The sequence below is a fragment of the Lontra canadensis genome, unplaced genomic scaffold (genome assembly GCF_010015895.1).
Source record: "Lontra canadensis isolate GAN:19392208 unplaced genomic scaffold, GSC_riverotter_1.0 scaffold46, whole genome shotgun sequence".
NCBI classification, from domain to species: Eukaryota; Metazoa; Chordata; class Mammalia; order Carnivora; family Mustelidae; genus Lontra; species Lontra canadensis.
In genome coordinates, this window is record NW_022631040.1 from 10,587,777 (window position 1) to 10,593,902 (window position 6,126).

Sequence of the window (6,126 nt, forward strand, 5' to 3'; positions counted from 1 at the left end):
ACAGTTAAAGGAAGTGTTTCGCTTGAGCAGAGTTATTTCCTGCTTCACTGTAGAGTGGCCAGTGTGGGGCCTATCATCCAAGCCCACATCACCTTCCTGTGATGAGTAAGAAAAGAAGGGTAGCAGGGGAATGAAGAGAGTCACCTAACATTAGCTTTGGCAAGGTTGTCAGCCCCTCTGAGACCTGTTTCTTTATTTTGTAAATGAGGACTAGACTACCTGATTTACAGGGCTTTGCAGGTTTATTTTTGTGTTCCTGTGGTTCAGTGAATCTACGTATGACAAGTATTTCCCTTGGCGTTTGGACTATAGTGGATAATCAGTAAACTGCAGTCTTAATATATTTCTCAACTTGTTCTGCTTTGGACTCTTGGCAATTCTATTGTAACGAACTGTTTATATTCAGACTGTAACCTGGGCCCATACTTCCCTGTCTTGAGAGTGAGTGTGTAAATGCTCCAGACTCTATTTCTCATAAATGGACCAAGCCATGAGTTATTTCTGAGAATACTCTGTAATTCTGTTAAAGAGACAAAGTGGCCAACTGAATGACCTACTTCCTAAGATGATGATAGAACTGTGGTTTGCTGAGCACCTACCAGCTCCTGTTCTCTCTTAACTTAGTTAACCTCACATATTACCTTATGATATAGTTTTTTTTTTTTTAATAGCTCCATTTTTCAGGGAAGTGATTAGACACAGCTTGGTTAAATCATGTGTCCAAGATCCCTCAGTTTGTAAGGGAAGGGTCTAGAATTTCATTGTCCAGTAAGTACACTAGCTGCTAGGCAAAGGTGGCTTTCAAGCAGTTGAAATATGTCTAATCTGAACTGAGATATAACAAAGTGTAAAATACACATCAGATTTCAAAGACAGTACCAAAATAAGAATGTAAAATGTCTCATTAATTTTTGATCTTGATAACATGTCTGAATAATACTATTTTGGATATATGGGATTAAATAAAGTACATTATTAAAATTAATTTCACCTGTTTCTTTTACTTTTTGAATACTATTATCATAAAGTTAAAATTACCCCTGTGGCTCACATTCCATTTCTCTAGCATTTCTTTTTGGTTCTTTCTTAGGATTTCCATCTCTCTGCTTACATTGCCCGTCTATCTGTTCTTGCATGCTGTCTACTTTATCCTTTAGAGTCCTTAGCATGTTAATCAAAATTGTTTTAAATTCCCAATTTAGTCATTTCAATATCCCTGCCAGGTCTGATTCTGATGCTTGCTGTGTCTCTTCAAATTGTGTTTTTGCCTTTTAGTATGCCTTGTAATTTTTTTCTTGATAGCTAGACATGACATATTGGGTGAAAGAAACTGCTGTAAATAGGCCTTACTGGCTTGGTGTTGAGGTGGGAGGGGAAGCATTCTGTACTACGGTCTCCTGGTGAGGTCTCAGTCTCTGCCCCTGGACTCAACTTCATAAGAGTTTCTCAGTTTTTCTTCTCCACCACCATTAGGTAGCACAGCATGGCTAGAGTGGGCTGGAATTGGTATTTCCTTCCTTTCTCTAGGTCAGTTAGGTTCTGATACTCTGGCTAGTTAGCCTTCGGTTAATTAGTTTCCCCTGAGAGGTGGCCATGCTAAGAACATGCTAAGAACTATATTTCAAAATGGCTCTTTGCCCCCCTCTCCCTGACGGGTGTACTATGAAATTGTTCTCCAATATCTACTCTGGGAATGTGGTAGAGCTCCAGGAGGTAAATCTTAACAGTATTGTGGGGCCTCCCCTGTAACTGGGTCCTCCTAGAGTTCCTTAACTTTCAGAGCTGTTTGCACTGAGCCTTCCGCCATTCATCAATGATGCTTCCAGTTTTTCTAGCCCTGCAATGCTTCCTCCATTGGTTCCGGCTTGTGAGACTCTGGTCTTGGAAGCTGTGATGGCCTGTGTTTGCTGTCTCTTTCTCCAGTTCTGGAAGCTACAGTTTTCTCCTCTCCTAGGATTCCAAGAAGACTTCCTGATTTTTCAGTCTGCTCAGTTGACAGTACTAGTTGTAAAGATGAAGTGGCCACTTCCCAGTTCTTTATACGCAGAACCAGAAACTGGAAGTTCTATTTCTTATTCGACAGCTCTAATGTAGAATTTGGAAGCTGCTCTCTTTAGAAACAAAGGCTAAACTACCCCCATCAGCTACTGACCAGCTTTTGTTTTTATAATTAACATACCATTGAACAATATTAGGCCAAACCCTCTGAAACTGGTTTTGTAGCTCACGATTTCTTGTATGTTGACAATTTCTTAAGGTTCAACCTAACAGCTGGCACTGGTTGACTAATACAGTAAGGAAAACGCAAGTATTATCCACGCCCCACGGACAAAACTCTTGACAAAATTAATTGCTACATACCAGCAAAGCCACTGTGTGGGGCAGTACCACCCACTTCTAGAGTCATTGGACTATCGTATTAAATGTTTTCAGTCCATAAAAGTCTTCAATGATACACCTGTGACAACTTTTTCTGTTGTATTTAGGGAGGAAACAAAATACTCATTGTGCTTATTTGAATTACTGGGCTGGAGAAGACATTGCTTTTCTTTCTTTTTTCTTTTTTAAGTATTTTATTTATTTATTTGAGAGAGAGACAGAGAGAGAGAACAAGTGTGAGGAGAAGGTCAGAGGGAGAAGCAGACTCTCTGTGGAGCTGGGAGCCCGATGTGGGATTCGATCCTGGGACTCTGGGTCATGACCTGAGCTGAAGGCAGTAACTTAACCAACTGAGCCACCCAGGTGCCTGATGTTGCTTTTCTATCTGTAAGTAGGTTGTGCTGAATTTCCAGGGCTGGAGGCCTTAGATAGCTGCTTCCAGGCTTTGGGTTCCAGAAATTTACAGAAGGGAGGAGTTGTGTTTTTGAAATTATCTATGAATCTACCTACCTATCTATCTATCTATCTATCAATCATCTATCTATCTTTTTAAAACAAAATAAAAATTACACATATAAAATTAGATTCAGAGCCTTAGAAAGGGCCCATAACAATGGGAAAAGCCAGGGCATCGTAAATTTTAAGAGCTTCACTGCAAACTTACTTCTGGGCTTGAAGCTAACACATGCTTTTTTTTCTATCAAAGGCTGTTACCTTGTAATTCTAGCTATAACTGGATTTTATCTCTTTGTTGCTTAATCTGCTAAAAATCAGTTTTAAATAAGTTTAAATCAGTTGCTCTGTTCTCTGTCCTCCCCTTGTCTCTGCAACTGCATTTTACATGCTGAACAAAGGAAAATAAGACTCTGGTTTCACTAATATTCCAAGTCAGAGACAATAAAGGAAATGTTAGTTTTATACCTCTTTTGAAACATCAAACTAGATCCTATGAGATTAGAGAAATTGTTAAGATACATATTTGATCATTGTATTGATAGATATGAGTAACTTATTGAAATTATTTCACAAAATGATTTAAAAAATGCTTTCCAATGGTCTTCTTTAAATGAAAGAATTGCTTTAGGTTTTTTTCCTCATGGTGTCTTTATTTCCGTGAAATACTTTGAGTCGGTTTCTTTATTTCAAGCAAGTAATGGCTGTTTGAAGAAGAGATGAGTGTGTTCCTGTAACTGGGCAGAGACCTAATGAAAGGAACAGAATGTACGGAGGGAGACTCTGTACTGTGTGATCAAAACTAGGGAAATCAGTCAGCCTGAGCTAACAGACATAATTAAAGAGCAAGGCAAGAAATTAGTAGTAAAGGAAAAAGCCCAATATAATCTCTCAGGCTTTTCCCCCAAAGTAGGATTTTCTCTCTTATAGATGCCAACCCAACTGAAAGAACACAGATGTGTTACTCAGGTGACATCATAAAGGTCTGGACAGCCCCAGAGATGGAAACCCTCTCCTCAGGCCCAAATCTCCATTCTGAATCATATAGAAAATTCCAAATCTCAGGATGTTGGGAGCAAACAAGCTAAGAAGTTATGTAATCCAATACGACTCTAAAGGCGATGTGAAGTCATGCAGTTTGGCTTGTCCTCAAATATGGGTGTAACACTAATTTCTTTATTTGAAACAAAATTAAATTAAACAGTACAGAAAACAGAACTTTAAATCAAGAGCTGGTGGTTCATTTTGCAATGTTTCAAATGTCACATCATCATGTGTGTACATCTTCCCCTCGCTCATGTCCTGATGGTCCAAGAAACCACTGGCCCTGTTCAGATTCCTACAGCGGTGAAGTAGATAGGAGCTGCTGTGGGAGGCACACTGGAGCCCTGGGAAGGTTGGGCAGTCCCCCTGAATACTGCCTACTTGGTATAGCCTCTGGTGGTCAACAATCAAGAATTATTCCCGCATGATCTTTCCCAAAGTGTGTGTGTGTGTGTGTGTGTGTGTGTGTGTGTGTGTTTCAACATCATCAGTGGTGTAGCACCAGAACCAATTGCAACCTAGAGGTACTAGGACCGATTTTGATTTATTTACTCTTGATCAGGGATCTGGAGTAGTGGTATCAGGGATCAATTCAGGGCGCAATGGAAGGAAAAGGAAGGAGGGAACATGGGAAAGGGAGGGCCACAGAGCTCTAACTTCATGTGCGCTCACATGTAGTCCAAGAGTTTGCTGTCTGTGTGTAATATCAAAGCAACCAAACAAATGTATTGAAAAATACAGAACAAATTGGTCAGCTGGGCTTAACTTGAAGCAGAAGATTCAAAGGAGGAATCCCACAGTGCTCTTGTCTTTCACTAGGAGTCTTTAAAAGCCAACCTGCTGCTTGCATAAATGATGTGACTAGAAGAAGGGGCCCTTTGTTCTCTGTCTCTGTCCTGCTGCACTGGGTTTGGGGAATGGTCACATCCCACTCCCAGGGGTCTCTCTCAGAATACTTAGCCATCCCAATCCTGTGTTTCCTATGTTTGACCAGTCCTTATTTATATTGTGTTCCAGCACAATTTAACTCATGGAAATTTAATGAATATTTGTTAATTTGAGGAAAGGCCTGGGATAGGTGCAGAGTCCCAACTCAGCTGCTGAGGCACTGTCTAGGACCCCAAGAAATCAGCATTCTCAGTATGTCCTTCTTTAATAAAACAAAAGCATTGGATTAGGTGATCTATAAAGTACTTTGTATTTTTTTTTTTCCTGATTTGTAGGTTGCCCTCATGTGTTTTTCTATGATTGGTACCAGCGAGCAGGAAACATCATTCACTTGACAAGTAATTACTGAGTTTATCCTATGGATCAGATTTTGTTTCAAGTTTTAAGTTCACAAAAGTGAACAACATAGGCCAAATCAGTAAACTCTGCTCTGATCATATTCTGTTTGAGCAGGGATTTCACTCCAGTGAAAACCTGAAAGAAGATGCTAGAATGTGAGCTCACACTGTACCTTCCTTGTTGCCAACATAGAGACATCGTTTCCATCTTTGAAGGAGGCGGAATCATCATCCACTTCCCAGGCATGATTTGGTAGGTATAGGAGAAGGAAGAGCTCCTACTTCTCCATCAGATCCTGTCAATGGGCAAAGCCTTTCAATTGCCAACCAGAGATAAGGCTGGAAAATAAGCTCTCGTGGGAGATAACCCAACTCTGCAAATTCACACAAGAGAATTGATAAACAGCTTTTCATAATGAAGGAAGACTGGAACAATGTTATCTCTGAAGATGAAGGACCAGCAAACAGGGCTTCTGATGTTCATTCCATCACCTAGAACTCTTGAAAGTCAACAGTAACTAGTTCAGCACCCCAAGAGCTCACAGCTTGGAATGCACCAAATTACCATTATCATAGCTTTGTTGCCTGCCATGCCATCATCTCCAAAATCATCACTATGACTTACAAGTGTGTGTGTCTTGATTGATAGCCCCCATGGGTAACTTGCTTCATCTAATCCCAGTTCCAGGGACTCTGAGCCAGGGACACTTTTGCCCCCTTGTTCCTGACACATTTGACAAGATCTGGAGACACTTTTGGTTGTTACAATTCAGGAAGTTCTACTTGATTCTGGTGGGTAAAGGCCAAGGACGCAACTGAACATCCTACAGTGGGTGGGATGGCCTCCCTCAGTAAAGAAGTAGATAGCCAAAGAATGTCAGTATTGCTATAATTGAGAAACTCTGATCTCGACTAAAACTTTCTCAACATTGGTTCGTTATCAAGGGTTTCATGAGGCTGTGAA